The sequence below is a fragment of the Stegodyphus dumicola genome, chromosome 11 (genome assembly GCF_044657685.1).
Source record: "Stegodyphus dumicola isolate Sdum_Otavi_A_Nest chromosome 11, ASM4465768v1".
NCBI classification, from domain to species: domain Eukaryota; kingdom Metazoa; phylum Arthropoda; class Arachnida; order Araneae; family Eresidae; genus Stegodyphus; species Stegodyphus dumicola.
The window spans coordinates 20,730,595-20,750,068 of record NC_140778.1 but is presented as its reverse complement, the minus strand read 5'-3'; the positions used below and the strand labels follow the sequence as shown (position 1 = coordinate 20,750,068).

The 19,474-nt window shown below is 33.4% G+C and overlaps 1 long non-coding RNA gene across 1 annotated transcript; it reads right to left on the bottom strand.

The window, feature by feature from the left end:
• Positions 1 to 10,264: 10,264 nt before the first annotated feature.
• LOC146993833 (uncharacterized) lies at positions 10,265 to 17,944 on the bottom strand. Its single transcript, XR_015043909.1, has 4 exons — positions 17,885 to 17,944; positions 17,147 to 17,201; positions 17,013 to 17,058; positions 10,265 to 11,748 (listed from the first exon to the last, which is right to left on the bottom strand). It is a non-coding gene; the product is annotated as an uncharacterized LOC146993833 (long non-coding RNA).
• Positions 17,945 to 19,474: the final 1,530 nt, after the last annotated feature.

Here is a 19,474-nt window from a genome sequence, read left to right as displayed (position 1 = left end):
TATTGCATACATCACACAAATGAGGTTTCTTTCCTGTGTGAATAAGTATATGCCTATTTAAACCACCTTTTTCAGCAAATGACTTGTTACATACCTCACACATATGAGGTTTTTCTCCTGTGTGAAGAAACATATGGTTGTTTAAAGTACGTTTTTGAGCACATGACTTATTACATACCTCACAAACATGAGGTTTCGCTCCTGTGTGAAGATGCATATGGTTGTTTTAATTACCTTTTAGAGTAAATGACATATTACATATCACACACACATAAGGTTTCTTTGTTGCATGTATACACATCTTCATGTTTAAGGTGCTCTTTCGTTCAAATGAATACTTACATACTATATACACACATTTTTTCTCCTGTATGTACAGGCAAATACTTCTTTAAAAAACCATACAGTCTAATTGACTTGCTGTATACATCATGCACAAAGTTTCTTTCCTGTGTCAATACATGTATGATTGTTTAAATAATGCTTTAGTCTAAATGACTTGTTACACACTGCATACACTTTTGTGTGAATAAGCATATGGACTTCAAAAGAAGAGTTATCTGCAAATGATTAGTTCCATACCTCACATTATAATTACTTGTTATCCTGCATTAAGAAGGAAATGTAGGTTTTATTGAAGCTTCTATGTAAATGACTTTTACCTACCTCACATAGGTGAGGTTTTTTTCTGTTGGGTGAGTAGGAAAGAGCTCATTTAAGAAATTTCATTTTCCACATGAAAATTCCCAATAAAAGCTGGACTCAAATCTATTCCAAAATCTGACATTCACGGCATTCTGGGAGATTCTATACGTTCAGGACTGAACCAGCTGGAATGTTAAGATTAATGAAAGTAGTTAGTGCATGCACAGAACATGCATAAGAAGAAGGAATAAGTGACGTACGATATTTTCCGCGTTGTATAAAAATCCACCACTTATTTCTACGCAAAAGTCACTTGCCATCAACTTCCGGCTTCACGAGCTTTTGAAGCGGCAGGCAAATAACACTAGTGTCTACCAAAACTGTAAGTAAAGCCCTTGTCGACACTTCAATGGGAGCACTTGCGCTTCGAAGCGACCGCTGCGTTCGTAAAGCTTGCTTGTGTTGAATGCAAAGAGAGTGATAGCGCGCTTTTACTCTGTATCAGATAAAAGAATGTCTGGAACAACAAAAGGAAAATATGAAGAATCAAGATGGTAGAATGATTATTTGCCATAAACTTTCGGTTTGACGAGCATTTCAAGCGGCAGATTCTTCAAGCAATTGTACACACAGCTTTAATTGTAGAGACATGACACAAGGTCGCCCCTTTTTCGGATGTCCCAAACTTTCCTTTTACTATCGATAGACAGACTTTTGCCACCGATAATGCAATGGCGGCTGTGTCTACCCGTACGACGTCGGACGGCTAACTCAAACATGGTAAAAATGCTAAACGTACGACTAGTTGCGCAGAGACAGTTTCGTGATTTCTGCGCATTCCGACCAGTCGTAAAGAGATGTTTGTTTACATTTGTTTTGATTATCGGAAGGGTGAATTGCTTTTCCGTGTAGTGCTAGAATGTCAAGAAAAAGTTATTTTTTATTTCGTTTGATGACTAATTACTATCATTCTTTGATAGATACCTAAAACATTATATAAAATAAAGAACTTTGAATATATCTGAATATTATTCTTGTTTTAAATTGCTAATGTTTGATCATTTTATACTGATGCGGAGTTTACACAAATAATCAAAATTTCTTGAAATTCTTATCAACAGATTTAAATAAATCATGCATGCAAGCAGTAAAATCACATTCTTACGAAACGAAATTGAAAAATCGTCTTAAAACCTTGTGTAATTTTTCTGTCATGCGTAGCTAAATATTCCTATAAAATTGCATACAGAAGCATTTATATACATAAAGAGTGTGTTCAGGAGATTAATTCAGAAATGTATGTGCATATGCTTGTATGTACCGATGTAGGTGTTCATGTAGCATATGTATATGTGTGTACATACGTTTGTGTGTGTGTGCACAGATATACATGCATACATACATTTTTGAGTCTGGTCTCGAAAAATGTCTTGCTGAAAAAGAATGTAAACAAACCACCCAGCTCCTTAAAAAAAAAAGTTTAGAAATTTTTTATCATAATTTTGGTTTCTACAGCAAACTTTTGTGTGTGGGTTTGTTTTAAACTCTTAGAAGAACTCAAATTTTAATATAAAGACGTGAAAATGTTTTACCTTTTGATAGTGTACCTGATGATTTATTAAAAACACTCTTATATTTAATATTGGAAAGAAGGAGGGGGATATGAACAAAATTATAATAAAGATAATTCTAAGGTATTTTTTATAAATATATGTGACTTCTGAATATAGAAAATAATCACTTACAAATGACTTATGCAGGATTTTTTTATTATCATATCCTGCCCTCATAAGCTAAAAAATAAAACTTTATACAGGAAAGTCATTTTACCTCCAAATATATTTTATGGTATTGAAGTATGATAACAGATGATTATTTTTGTTAGAAAAATTATAATGTTATGAATATTTTCCTGAAGATAATTATACATTATATTCAAGCATATTTATATATTAATATATATATATTATATTCAAGTAATAGATTACATATTTATATATTCTATTTAAAAATAAATGGCAGCACTATGTCTTGTCATTAACTTTATCAAAAGAACTTATAGATTTAAAGCACCTAATTTCTAGTATAAGAACTGTACTTCAAATGTCCTTTTCTTTCCCCTCCCTTTTTTTTTTTTTTTCTTTTTTTTTTTTTTTTTCTGTAAGAGTTTTCCTTTATATTATTTACAGGTGTGACATCTAAAAATGCTTGGCCTTTTTTATCCAAATATCTAAATATGGAAGTCTGAAATAATGCAATATATTTGTATGTATATAGAGTAAAATATTAGTAAATTCTACATAAGTACATTATTATTCTAAGATAATGTATTTAAAAATATTCAGTTTAATGCAAATATGTGAATCAATTTATACATATAAATTTTAAGTGTATGACTTCTGTTGGATGTTTTTAAGTAAACAATAAAAAAAAATTAACCTTTTTATCAACTTATCTTGCACATGTATACATTATTACTTTTTTTTTCCGATAAGAATAAACTTAATCTAATATAATAATCTAAAAATAAATAATACACAACATCTATTAAGGCAGACCATTTTTAGTACAGTAACAAATAATACAAGCAATATAATTTAATACTTTCAGTTGTCAGAGAATGAAGTGAGTTTTGTGAAGCTATTTAATGAAAAAATCTGAAAACAATTTTTGATGGTTCTAAAAGAATTAAAATATGTACATGAGATAAATGCCGCTCTTTTTGTTTTAACCCCTTTGAATAAATTTTAACCAATTTGATACTTTTTTTACTTCTTTTCAAAACCTTGAAATACATGAGAAACTGATTTCAGGGCCAACACATTTCAAGAAATATTGCTAACTGCAATGAATCAGCACACATGTATGACTTCATCAGAACCATCAGAATGTCTTGTATTACCTTTATTTATTTATTTAAAGTTACTAATGGATTTATATGTAGAAGAGCTGAGATTTCTAATACAGTTACCACACTGGCATTTTTAATGATCTTTTCACTAATGATTTAAAATCTCTCTCTATTTTTTTATTATTATTCAAATGAAAAGTTTTTGTTCATTTGTTTCCAAAATAACAGCTACTTCCTTAGTTCAATTATTATTTTTCTTAACTGGTTTGTCTGGTGAACTCCTGTGATTTTTTTTTTTTTTTTTTGAATACATTTATTCTGTAATTGTTGTTTTCAGTTTTTAATTTCTCTTTTGAAAAGTTTTCTGCATTTTAACTTAATAGCCTTGAAACTTATGATCAACATTCAAAATCTAACATCCATTTTAAATTTCAATGTTTACCTGGATTCATAACAAGTGTATTATTTTTAAATTATTCAGACAACTTAAGAGCTCTGTGTCTTACATCTTCATAATGGTAGAAAATTTCATTGTACAGCCTATGTACATTTTAGTTTTGTCATGTCATGCCATTTGTGAAATATTCCTTCTCTCTGCTTAATTTTATTCCATATATAGAGATATTCAGTAAGCATAATAAATTTGTAGAAGATAAATGTCTAAAATTCCATTCTCAGTTTCCTGTGTAGACTTAAATGCATTTAGTATAGCAATCAATTACGCATTGAATTCCAATATAAAAATATTTTTTATCACAGCCTTCAGATCATTCCTGAACATCATTCAAATCATCATCAGACTGCAGTATGAAATATACAAATACTTCTGTTTTTGAAACAAAAAAGAAATCATTTGATGACAACTTCTAGTGAACATTGTGCATAGGGTATAAGCTGAAATTATCATTCCTGGAACAGCAATCTGGCAAATTTTAGTCTTGTGTGCTGCAGCGTTTTTATGCATAGCGGAATTTTACTGCTGAGTTTGCTACACAGTTTTATAGTTAATAGGAATTGTATTGGATTATTACGTCAAAAAAATGTGAGAACTATCTGTCTAAGAGAAAATATGCCTTTTCAAAGGAACAATATAAGGAAAACTGGATCTGATTCACTTTATACATGAGGAAAACAGCAAAATCTCCTCTGGAGCCAGTCTATTCGTCAAGATAAAACTGAGCGAATTACTAGCATTCAACGGATTTACCTCTCGGCCGCTGGTGGGCCTAGTACAAGTTGAGTCAACAGGTTAGCGTAATAAACACCTTTTAAAATGATATTATGTGACCTATAATCTATAAGCAATGCTCTTCATAAAAAATGTTAATTCTGTTTGCTTTCTGGATTCTGAACTTAGCTCTTGTTTATCTATTCTCTTATTTTGAGATCTGCTCATCAAAACAGAGCAGCAGGTCAATTAAAGAAGGATATGCATGCAGTGCAATCATCTTCAGTACGATCTCAAGTCAGTCACGTCTTTAATCCACCTAAAATCCAGTTCCAGTACTTTTCACTCTTTGAGCAAAAGTATAATTCCTGTTGGAGTCTAAATTAAGATGAGCTTCGGTATTTCAATTTTCTACTGAACTGTTTTCATTAATTAAATTGAAATATCTAATTTTATTTATTAATTTACATTTTATTTTTATTTTTTTCTTTATTTTTATATTTGTTGACGACCTTTCATAGTCCTGCTTCTTTTAGAAATTAAGTACTGACCACAATGCATTGAGGCATAAAATTGAACAGGCACTCGTATAATCCTATGGCAAACATTCCACACTTGCTAGATAATGTGTTTCACATTGAGGACATCGAAGCACTGAGCCTACGCAGGCCAGATAGAGCTTAAGTCACATTATTTTGATCACTGCAAAACACGCAAGGGCCTAAGAACAGGGATGCTTTTGTGGAGCACTTTTTAAAGGTTCGATTTGGTTTGTTTGATTGGAAAGCACTTGAGGGCTATTTGTCTAAAGAAGAGAAAAGATTCTTGATGGCTTCATGATGGACTTTTCGAAGAAAACTAGCTGGCATTCACATTGTGCAAGAGAAAACATCAAAAACTCCCATGCGACCAGTCCGTTCGAATTTCAAACCAGTCGAACTAACAGTATTCACCAAATTTACTGGTAGGTTTATACTCAACAAGGGACATATTTTTGGAGCAGGTAGGTTGTGTAAGTGTCAGTAAATGACGTAGCCAGTCTTGGGCAATAAGCTATGAGTGGCGTTCATTGTCCTACTGAAATATCGTGCTTGGATTCTTTGTCAGGTATTGGTGTATATTGGTTGAGACAGATAGATTTTCGCATGTTATGTATCATGTGCAAGCAGTAATTAGAATGGTGCAAAGCATAGTATAACATCGTCAACGAATTAGACAGTGAGAAATGTGACAACACTAAGAAAGGAATGCAAAGGATACAAAAGCAGATTCGAAATACATCTGTATTCTACTCAAATCAGAAGGTGAATGCCCATATGATAAGGGTAACACAAACGCAATTATCACTAGGGGATATAATCCTACTTAATTGTGATGCAGTCTCTCTACTGTATATTCATGCTCTGTACGAGATCGTCCACGAATTTCTGAGAAATTATGTTCAATTCTTCTTGCAGGGCTGATTACAGCTATGAAAGCATTGAAAGGCACTAGCGACGGGCTGTCAAAAGTCCCCAGACCATACACCATATATTAAGTTGGAGCATACGACAGCCTTCAGAATGCCTACGCTAAGACAGGTGCTATATCTTCACTCCTTAACAAGCTAGCGACAGTTGGTATACCATGAAGTGTAGCACTATTGTTCGCGAAGAATCTTGGAAAAGATGCACGTAAGGAGAAGAACATTAGCACAACCGCAGTCAGTAGTGAATTAATCTTCTTCAGATGTATGGAACTTCATATAGCAACCGAGCATTTCACTTACACAAACGAAAATTTGAGCACTTGCAAACTGTTTCCTTTCGATGATGTTAGAGGGACGACTGCGTAATCTCTGCTTTATCTAGATATTTAGACTTCCAGAATGGCTAGATAATCTAAATATCGGAAGATTAAAGCTGTTATCTTATTCTTGAACCGGGATGATAACCCCTCATATAATATTGCAGCGGCTGCTCTGTTGTCCTAGAAAACTGGATGACACCCCCTTTCCCTGTTTAGTCTTGCCAGCGACTGCTGCTATCCTTAAAGCTCAATTCCATTGCTGAGCTACTCAGTGGCGTAAAGGGGGTGTATGATGCGCCGGTCGCAGAGGGGCGCCAAATGGTCTCCAAACAAGATTTTCATCATATCACTGTGTTTTTTTTCGGGAAGGGGGGCGCCAAAAAGGTATTTTGCCCCGGGCGCCAATTATGCTCGCCACTCCACTGGAGCTACTCAGATCTTTTGTTTGCAACACTACAGAAGACACTGCCTCCGACGAGAAGGCATGAAAGTCCGCAAAGCGATCAAAACACCATGAGATTGTTTCGTAGTGATATCAGTGTTATAGCTAGAGACGGGCGAGAGTGGACAACTGTCCCTGGGCGTAGTGTCACGGAAATGCCAAATTGACGAAGTTTTAGAATGAAACAGTTTCCATACTTAGAAAACAGAAGGGTGTACGAAATCTGCAGTTGTCTTTAGGCGCTGAAAACTATAGCCAAGTCTTTAGCCATATTGGATGTCCAGTAATAGATTGCATGCATCTCAGGATGTCACCCACTGTCACCACCACCAGATGATGGGAGTCATTAGCATAGATATCGCATCATCTAAAGACGGCTCTCCAGTGGCCGAGCGGTAAAGCCGATAAACTCGGGCCGGGGCTCGAATCCCGGCGAGCAGATTGGCTGCTAACTAAGCGTTTTTATGGTTTCCATATGTGTAACCTATATACAGTCCAATTTTCCTTAGAAAGTCTTTCACGAAGCCATCCCTTCCCTTAGACAGGTAGCCCTCGAATGTTTCGCCATAACTAAATAAACTGAACCCAACTCATCATCTGTAAGAGAAGATATCAGTTCTTCATATCCTGGCGTGGTTGTTTGTGGAAAACCACTACCAGAGTTGGATTATCCATTAAGGAAAGTAAGCACGTGCTTAGGGCATCAGGTAAAGGCGGCGTTACAAAAAGGTGCTTAAAGATTCAAAGAAAGAGTGCAAAGGCTCCACAAAAATAAAATTCTCACTGCAGATTTTAGAAGGGAATACCTAGTGCAGTTAATCCAAGCCCGAGAAAGAGGGAATGATGAGAAAGAGGCGTTATACTATAGATGTATGTGGAGGCAGCAAAATCTTTGAAGTGCTACGGGCATATAAAAGTCTAATTTGGCAATGAGCATTACTAAACATTCAGATAGCTGCTCCCTTTGTTCGAAATGTAATCCAAACTACTGACATGATGTGTATAGTCGCACTTTGGCCTTCTTTCAAACTTCCAGACAAAGTCGTCCAAATATTGTCTATAGAACTGTCATGCTGAGACTACAAATCGATGTTGTTAAAACCAAATGTACCGTGCAGTAGCTTCCGTTCATGTTTTGAGCATACACCATGCTTTATACCCTCTCCTACACCCCATAGATGTCATGCTACGTATATATGCATGCTGTACAATACCGCACCCTAAGTGATCTCCTAATTGATCTTTTTGTTGCATCGTCCTGTTTGTACTAACGTTACATTAATTTCTCCATTTCATTCTTAATTTTTATTAATTATATAATTGCAGAACTGATCAGCTATCGTGGATGACTTCTTAAATCGCAATATTTTACAGGAGCAGAAGCACGCTGTCCACTAGGAAGGTTGGGATTTATGCTACTGACCGGGAAATTCGCTTAGCTACATATAGGAATTGTGTGCACCCAAAATAAAATAAGACACTAAGTCACTAATTTTCTCTTTCCTTACCGCTTGGCTTCGTGTTCTAATTAGAAGCACGTTCGGCTGGCAATAGGGAAGTCCAGAATGCAAATCCTGGGGCGGTTGTTCGCTGATATTTTCTATTTCAAATAAATACCTAAAGGCTCAACCAACTAACCAAGTGGTTCCCAAACTAAAATGTGGTAGACGATAATTCTTCACCACCAGCAGGTGGCGATTAGGTTACCACCTCCCCAACTGCCTTTTAAATGGGGAAGAATGTACGGAATTTTCTTTTTTCTCAATGCATGCTTTCATGATGTAATTAGAAGCACTTCTGGATGGCAGTCTTTAAGCCCAGATTTCGAATCCAGGATAGCTCATTTCTAATATATTTTTTTTTTTTTTGGCTCCTAAATAAACCTAATATTATACATCACCGTTCTATGGTGCTCTACACTCATCTACAATAGCACAATCGCAAATAGAGCTACCAGTGCTTTAATATCGAGATTAGTGTACATAGTGACTCTGAAATTGCAGTTTCGATGGTAATGGTTCAGAGGCACATGTTCTACTGTAGTGTGGATTAGGTTAACATGTCTTTCTGGAGCTGTTTCCAAAGCAGAAGGGTGCTGATCATTCTACAGATTTAAGGCGAATGATAAGGCCTTTACCGAAGTTTATAAGTTGGGTAAATCAATGTCTACATGATATTTTTTCTGATTACATACTTTTTGTTTTGTGTCATATGGGGACAAACTGTATACTAGTTTTTATGCCTGCTTTGAATCAGACACTAATTTTTTTTTGCAGCACCACTATAGGGTTTGCAGTCATACCCTGCTACATGACACTTGAACCATTAGCATCTATGTTCACATATTGCTCAATTGATTTATTAGTTATAGCTTATGTGCATACATTTCTTTGTCATATGTGTATGTATTTTAATATGAATCTTTTGTAAAAAATAAATTAGACTTGCATATATGCATAGGCAAGCTAGTTTGCTATACGAAAAGAAAATAAAATTAAAAACCCTGTTCCTTAGACCATATCAACTCGCTGTTTACCCAAGTCACATATATTGCTATAGCACCAGATGTTAAATTTAAATCAACCACTTCATTTGAAAGTTATAAAATGGACATTTGTATACTATGTTATCTTTTAGTACATGCTCAGCTGTTGAATTTTTATGGCAAAGGTCCTGAGGGCTATCTGCTTAAAAGAAGAGATGCCCTTCTTTGAGCACTTTTTGAATGAAACTGACTTGTATTTGTATTAAACACAGGGAAAACTGTAAAAACAGAGATGTAGCTAACCCATTTGATAGAATTCAAACCTAAATTGTATCACCAGTATTCTGTGGTCTTATCTATTCGAGAACCGAAACCGGTGGAATTCTTCTAAAGCAAGATTTTGGTTTATGTTTGCATATAGATATTACTTATGCAGTAGATCATTATCAGACATATAAAAATAGTGATATCAGTGAATGAAATTTAAAAAAAAATAATAATTCCATTTTGCTACAAACTTCATACACAGAAAACAAGAGAAATAATGCTTTGAATTTTGCTCATCAGAAGAAGCATTAAATAATACAGCACTTTTGATGAGCACAGTTAATTGGTGAGTATATGTATTTTAATGAGTGAGCTGTTCTAAAAGATTTTTCATGGAATGGTCAGACTTTCTTAATTTCTCAACCAGACTAGCAGCATTGTTCATCTGACATGAGACAAACTTAAATTAAGATATACATAATTTTTAAAACAGGGCACATAAATTTCTATATAATGGCTAACATAAATTATATTTTATGTTAGCCATTATATAGAAAACTGGCTAAATAAACAGAAAATCTAAAAAATACAGCCTCCTATTCCACAAACAAAAAAAGGACAAATAATCTTAAAATGAACTCAATGATTGCAGACTATAGTAATAACAATTTATTCAAAATGAATGTAGATGCAATATTTTACTTTTAAATATGTCAAGAAACTTGTAGTGATCATCCAGCTAATTCAGTTTGCTTTTAAAAAAGTGTGCATTGAAATTAAAAAAAAAAAAAAAATTAAAGAAAAAAGAATAAGAGCTTTTCATTATTAAAAACTGTTATGACCTAGAAGAAATATAATCATATCCTTTCACATTACCATCCATGCACACCAATCACATAATCATCCAGCTAGTTGGAGAAAAATGGTTTTAGGTAATGAATGTATTTTGCTTTTTTAATTCCCCTGATATGAAACTCAGCCAGATCAGATTCATGAATTTAATTGTAAAATACGGGTATTGAGAAGCAACTGTCATTGGCGAAGGGCTTGGGCATATTGTAGATGACAGTAGGAATCTGTCCCATAGTTATCCCTATGGGATGGACGGATAGAGGACTAATGTCAATTTCAAAAATATGTCTCTGCAATAATATTTTATTAAATTAATTATGTGAGGTTTGTTTGGTGCATTATGAAAAATGAGCACTATTTATGAACAACTTAAGATACTTAACAGTAAATTATCATCACATACATCACAAAAAAGAAATGTATCTCTTTGAGTGCGCATATAGTGAGCTTGGATATATATATATATAAAAGTATATTTTATTTAGTATTATAATATATTATTCTTTTTCATATTTTTATGTTAAATGATAATTCTTAAATAGATAAGAATGAATGAATTTATAAAAACATCTCAACCTTTATAATAAATGACACCTAAAGGTTTTCTCAAAATTTAATACAGTTATTCCCATACATGTTGATTTGGCATCCATAGTTGTTATGGCCAAACTATTATAATGCAAATAACAGAAGAAAAAAAATACAAAATGCATTTTAAATGAGAACAGGCCACATCATGCCAAAATAATTTGTACTAAAATTCCAATCATAAGCAAAAATATACAAGTATAAAATAAAAAAATAAAAAAAAAATATTGTTCTGACATCAAATACAATACTGCTTACTTTTGCTTATAGTACTTAACATTTTATTCAGGGTTAAATTAAAACATCAAAATTCTCAACATTAGAGATACAGAAAATATATCAAAAATGTATATGATATAGTATACAATCTCAGCATGCACAATTTATCAATTAAATTTGACTTCCTTTATACATATTTTTCAAATCATGAGAAACAGTTTTTGACTGATTTTTGTGATGAAACATTAGAAGATATTTTCCAAGAAGGGATGCTTTAAGGCAAACTGGCTTGCATTCATATTACACGTGGAAAAATCATGACGAAGCTTATGCAGGCAGTCCATTCACCAGGATTCAAGCTATTAGTATTCAGCTTCTCACCAGCTTGTCCACTGGCACACAACAGCATCTTGTAATACATTATCTGCAGACATGAAATCCTTCTGTAATTATATGAAAAGAAAAAGTTATACATTCAATATTAATTACAAAACCCATTTTCATACATGCCTACTGACAAATTATAAGTAATCCTCAACTCATGATGAGTATTGTTCCAATAGTTCCATCATAAGTTCATACTGATGTAACTCAGGGTCTTAATAAAATTATACCTTGGTATGTTTGATTATATTGTTATGAATAAGGCTTCTGTTTCACATGAAGTAGAGTTTCACATGAAGGAGGTATAAACTTATGTGACATTTATAAACAATTTTTTTGCATACATTCACATGAATTTTATAAAATTAATACATATACATCCCTTTCATTAGTTGATAAGAACAAAAATATATACAAAATTCTTTTAATGAAAATAATGGATAAGTAACTGTTACTTATTTGAAAGAATTATTGTAAAATACAACTTAGTGAAAAATTATTATTCAGGTATGAACAGAATCCTATAAAAACAATGCATGTATGCATAAGCTGTTTATATTTTTCTGTAAAATAAACATTTGATCTGGACAACTGCATACTTTTATTTCAAGATGCTTTTTTAGTTAGGACTACCTAATATACACTAATGTTTGTGAAAATCACAACCATGAAGGAGTTATGCACTTTGAACCAAACTTACATGAAATGTAAAGTGAGTTAAGACATACAAATGATTAGAATTACAAAGGGATTATGCATGCATGAAATGAGAACTGGCAGTTGTAAAGGACTGTAAAGTTGTGCTGAAATCTGTTTAACATCCTCCGTCTGCAGTGAACATTTAATTTGTGCTCAGTATGCCTCGTCAACAGCGGAGGATGCCATACCAACAAGTTTTAACGAGGCCACATCGTCTGTATGCAAGAGGGTGGACTTTCATATCAAACAATCACAGCCCGCACGCAGCACAATGCCACAACAGTGATGCATGTTTGGAAGAAATGGACAGCGAGAACCAAACAAGGTGAAATCCTGGCAATGGGGCACACAACAGCACAGGACGACAAACACCTCATCTGCATGGCTGTGATGGATTGTAGAGCATCCTCTTATATGTTAGTACAATATTGGAGCACAGTTACAAGTGTTTGTCGCTGTCTGCTGCAACATGAACTGCATGCAAGGGTTCCTCTACGCAGGATTGCCCTGTCGCTGAGTAACATATGCCTTCGACTTCAGTGAGCACTGCAACTCAGTGCGTGGCGTGCTCTGTGGCAATAAGTTGCTTTCTCCAACAAATCTTGCTACAATCTGGAGTATAATGATGACAGAGTATGCATTATTTGATGCATTCCAGGCACTATATTTTAGGGGGAAAAAATGCCTGTGCACAAACCTTCTTTAAGGTACAACAGGTTTTACATCTTCCCCAGATATGTTGCTCAATCAGCATGCCTAGGATTTCATCGGTCAGCGACTCGCACGTACAGCTAGTGGGGCACACACTGAAACTGAACTTTCACAGCAAGTCAAAGCCATTCCCCAGGATTACATTCAGAACCTATACGATTCAATGCCACGATGTGTACAGGATCTCGCTCAGCATGACAGAAACCCAAAGTACTGATTTTCCAACTTTCGTTTTTTTTCCCTTTGTAAATGTGATCGTTTACTTGTATCACTATCGGTAATATGCGGAATAAATTTCATTCATTTCCGACAATTCCTTCATGGTGTTGCATTTTTCACAAACATTAGTGTCTACAGCTTCTAGTGCCTGTTCAGCATCCTCTCGTATGTTACTGAAGATAAATGACTAACTGAAGACAATTTTTAATCTCTATTGAAATGCCCGTAATGATTCATTGCTAAGCACAGAATCTTAAATAACACTTGTCACTCCTAGCAATGCCTCATTCTGCCTCTAGTCCATCATCAGAAAACTCCATCAACCTGCTGTGGAGGAAGCACCACGTATATAAAATCATTGCCATCATCTTCAAAGGCAGAATTACAGAGGTTCTGGGAATCCCACATTATCTTTGAATTCTTTCGAAGCTTTTCTCAAGCCTTTTCTTGTACAATGCAAACATAAAATGCTTGTTGAAATTCTACCCAGTATCAACTGTAATCTCCAAATGCGGCTTTATGAATTTGTGTCCATCATCTATACAAATTACACTGACAAAAAAAAAAAAAAAAAAAAAAAAAGCATTATCTAATTTTTTAAATCACATTATCTTTCGGCTATGCCGAACTGGATGACGAAAGGGGCAATTTTCAGAACCCGCACATTTCCAGGAAACCCATGTAGCTAGGTTACCATTTTCACTTACTACAAAGACAACGTCAAACAATAATCGATTATCGCTCAGATTGGGACCACGTGATCCTTCAGAAGCAGAACATCTGATTGGTTCATTTCTACCCGGGAGAGAGTTTCAGCTGAGACATTTTTGGCGAGGTTTGAAGAAATATCACATAGCCGCTACATTGTTTCTGTAGCTAGGTGGGATTCTTTTTTTTTCTATGAATCCTCCCATTTAAACCAGTGCTACCAAAAACTTGTTTCTCAAGAAAGTCCCGTCTAGCAGGGACTGTTGCTAGAAGTAAATAACTGCTTTAATCAACTCTCACTAACAATATAGTAAAATCACAATGACCAAAATTAGCCTCAATCCACTATGTCTAATCCGTTTTCAAAACACATGTTTCGCTTTTGTGATAAAAAGAGAGTGGAATGTGGAAATGAACATGAGCTCAGCATAAGAGCGTATAGGTAGCGATCACTTTAGGTTTTCTACAAATGACATTCAGTGGATTAGTTGAATGTTGCCTTTTTTTCCCTCCGAGATAGCTAGATGGTGTTACTAAGTGGCTTAAAGTACAGTCAAAAGTCTTTAATCCGGAATGATCTATAATCCGGACCTCAAAGCTACAAACTTTCTGCACATGCTTAAACGCATGCGCATATGCGTTTAATGTATAATGGACGGTATAAGCTAAGCTAAAATTATCTATTTCAGTTAATGTTGCAGATCGCGTTGTTCCTTATTCTTCTAATTGGATCCGGCTTATTATTTTTTGCAGACTGTTAGAGCAATTTTATAAAAAGTAAGCTTGAATTTTCGATTATGTCAAAAAGAGTTTCCGATTCTGGAGATATCAAAGGATTTACAAGCGAAAGCATGTTTTGATGTCCATCAAACAAAAAGTGGAATTGCTGCAAAAAATGGTTAAAGGCATGAAGAAAGTGACAGAGAGGTGATTTGTTTCTCTAACCATTCCGAAATCTGTTTATCAATTTCGCGCTGCTCTGCGGGAGAGGGGGGGGGTATGTTGCAGCGCACAATGAACTGGAAGTTGATCTGTCAGCACTATCCTCATCTTCAGGGCAGATGTTTTTATTTTATTCGGCTTATAATTCCTCACTAAATGCAGTATTTCATCTCGATGTACTCCATCTTTGATATGATTTAAATCAAATTCATCATTATAAATATCACGAATACACATGAAATAGTTTTCTGGTTGCAATTTTCTAATTTCAACTATGCTTTACACATGCGGACGTTGAAAGAAAAGTTTAATAAAGTAAACAAATAAATATTAAACTTTTTTTTTTGTAAATTTTGATACCCTTTAGATCATAATTGCTCTTTAATTCACATTTTTAATTTTATAATTTCTGCATGCCATCTTAAAAGATTTATACTGATGAGCTATAATAATAATAATAAAAAAAAAAAACGATAATCCGAAATCGCTGAAGAGTCCAAATTAAAGACTTTTGACTGTTTATGATAACCAAATGAGGACCACAGCATTTAATGGGTTAATATATGACATAATTACACAGATTGGAATTTGCTAGCAAGTTTGCCCTTGAAACAGAAAAATTAAAAATCCTGCTCCAGAGGACATTCCAGCTGGCAACTTTATGAAATTTATATACTACTGTTACGAAATAATTTGATCCAGTTTTGTGAAATTAACAAAATATATGGCATTAATGAACTATACAATCATCTGATGCATATTTTAACTTTGAATGTCAAAACAGAATAGGGATTTTTTTTTTTTTTTTTTGCACTGTGGCTGATTCTTACCTTTAGTCATAAAGATGATTATTATGATGCATGTTGCTTTATCGAAGACCTGACAATGATGGATTACTATATTCCCTCCCCCCACTTTACAGTGCTCAAATTTATTAAAAATATTTCCCTCATTTTCCACTTTTTCAATACATTATTAGAACGAGCTTTCCTATAGTTTAAAATGTATTTGTTGATGTGGTAATCATTGTCTTACTTACAAAGACAAAATCCCATAAATACATACAAAGGTTACATTGAACCTTTCTTCTTGTAATTTTTTACCTTAATGCCAACTTAACACAAGAACTGTTGAAACACAGTGAAGCAAACACAAACTGACATTCATTCTATGATTTCAGCTGCATACTCAACTTCTCGTCTACGACTCTGCAGTTGTGCAATTCTAAGATGTTTCTTCAAGTAAAAAATTGGTCAATGTGTACATGGATAACCGAGGATGTGTAATTCTTAAAAATGCACCAAGCAGTGGGTGATTCTTCATTGTTTTTCTGGAAATCCTGTTTTAGATATTTTTGCATGTTTACAGAATTAATTCAAATTTGTAACCAGAGATATGATGAGTTAGCGATTTTCTAAAACACACGAAAACTATCGATTTGGCGACTTGGCAATGTTTTTAAAACTCGCCAATCTGGACCGTAATATCTAGTTTTACCATATTGCTGTTGTGAAAAGACATGTTTGAAGATGAGTACAAGTTTAACAATTTAAAAATACTGTAATACTAAAAACAAATCATATGGACCATGGCAGACAAAAAAATAAGAAAGGCACTGCAAAAGCATATGGTTAGACATGGCCAGAATCTCATAAAAAATAGCACACATTAGCTTCTTGGCAAAACATACTTTGGCTCAACTTCGATGTTAATGTTTCTGGTTAAGTAGAAGCAACATTAAAACTGATTTGCAGTAAATGCTGCCAAATGAACACATAACTGAAATATTTGCTGATATTAAGAAAAATATTAATTTGTTCAGCTAGACATTTAGCACCAATGCTCATCCAATAACAACAAAATTATAAATTTGTTCACAGAATGTTATAAGAAATTTGTGTAAATAAGTACATAAGCAAAAAAAAAAAAAAAAAGGCACATCAATATTACTGCCACACCATACAATTACGTTTGAATAAGAAAACAGAGTTATGCGCACAGCATTGAAAGAATACCTTTGAAGTACACCATATTCATTTCTTACCCTGAATCGAGCAGAACCATGTAATTATTTAATCTGCAACTACATTCTGAAATTAAATAATACACACAAATTATATACATTTAATACACATTTTATACCGAAATTAAATAATTACAAATATAGTTTTTACTAACCTATACATGCAGAAATTCAGGGAAAAAAGATCGCCAGATCGCAATCAGCAGTTTGCTTTAAAAAAATGAATTAACATAAATAATTACTATTGAAAACCTATTCATTTAAGCAAATAATGGATTATAAATTTTACCTTACAATCAAGAATGAGAATAGCCATATCACACCCATACCACGCTGCATACAGGCATGAGAACATTAACTGGGCTTAATAACAAAACAACCATCACAGCAAAAGCTACTGCTTCTTGCTGCAATTTTTAATTTCGCTACAAATAACAAAATAATACTAGAATTGCTTACAATAATTGTACATAGAATGTTAGGCTTTTGGTATTCATATTACACGCTCTAGCTCGGCTGAAGTTAATATGTTAATGTTTCTGGCTAAGCATGTTCAACTAGATGCATTATTAAAGCTGATTTCCAATAACGTCTGGAAAGTTGAGCGCAGATAACCAAAATATTTGCTCAGCCAGATATTTAACATTACTATTAATACGACATCAAAGAGAACATGAAAAAATGAGTATATTTGTTTAAAGAACACAGAAATACAAGAATATATTACATTTCGCAGTATTTAATAAGAAAAATGGGTGAATAAGTACATAAATGTCACGAATTTTTTTTCTTCCTTTTAACTGCACACACAAACCAATAAACTATATACAATTCATAAATAATTTTGTATTCAAAGTTAATTAAATATTTACAAACTCAAAAATAATTCTTACCTATACATTCAGCAGAAAACGAATTATGCCTATAATTGCGGTCTGTGCAAGAAAAAAAATAATGATTAAAATTAATAAAAAAGACAATTAAATTAAAAAAGACTATTCATTTAAGTGGAAAAAGCATTAGAATTTTAATTTATTTGAATTTCAACTTAAAATTTGGAACAATAGATATCACTCGTATACTCACCACTACACCATCCCACCACGTTCGAGAACAAAATGGCGCTCGATTCGCATGGCACATTGGAGGCATGTTCATGCGCAGATGGTCTCTGCGCAACCAGTCGTACGTTTAGCATTTTTATCAAAGAAACTCTAGGGTAATTATATATTATACTCACTATAGATTCTTTGATTTTTACCATGTTTGAGCTAGCCGTCCGACGTCGTACGGGTAGACACTTCCTGAAATGGCCGTTGTTTATCGATTACGAAGGTTTTAATGTTTGGATTCGTGTATAAACTTTGTCAGGAGGAAAATAAATATCGCGAAACCTTGCAATTTAAAGGAATACTTTGCAGACACGAAGTAGAGACTGTTAAAAAAATTTGCTTATTACTATAGAAAATCATAACCATTCGATGATAAAAGTATGTTATATATCATACGAGTTATGAAAGTAAATGTAAAGATAATGTATGTATGTATGTGAAGTAAATAAAATCCTCTAGAACGCAAACACTTTATTTGGTTATCTAGTTGAAAGTTTGGCCATTTTGTTCTTAAGTATTTATGAACATAAATTTTTATTAATTTTATTGCCTAAGATCTAGTTGATGTTTCCAGATCTGGTTAAAAAAAAAAAAAAATATGTTTATAGACGTTAATATTCATTAATTTTGTTGCATAACGTGTAATAGAGTTCTGTTTGATTTTTATTTGGTTTCATTGATCCCTATTGCATGCTTTTTTTTTTTTTTTTTTTTTTTTTTTTAAATAGCTGATGCTTTACAAAACCTTCCATACTATATTAAACATTAAACAGGGTATACTATGATAGATTTGAAAATTTTTATTGTTTCTTCAGAAACTCAACAATTGCCTCAATGACTACTGTATTTTTCATCTTGTCTTATTGTATATATGCAGTCTGTTGATTTCAAATAGAATAATTTAACAGTCAGTGTGTAAAGAAAATTCATTCTTTAGTTTTATAACGAGCAACGTTTTTCAATATAATCTTATAATTAAAACAGGTTTTCTGAAGTGTATTTATTTCTTTAGTTATGTATAAGTCAATGCTACTTAGCTTGTATAATATTACATTACTGTCTATTTTGACTGGTACCAGTAGGCTAGCAGATAAGATAGCTGAACACTGGATGTTTGATCCAGGTACAAATGCTGGTGAATGGGATAGCTGATTTTCCTGTTTTTCCTTATGTATTATGTGAATACAAGTCAATTTCTCATAGAATAGAAATACCTTCTCAAAGGCATCCTTTTACCTAAGGTACATAGCTCTTACTGTAGTTACCTTGTTTTGTGTAACTTAGCATAGCCGTCAAAACCTTAATAATTTTAATACAAAATAACAAAAAATTTTTTTTGCTACCATATTACCATAACAAATTTCACAGGAT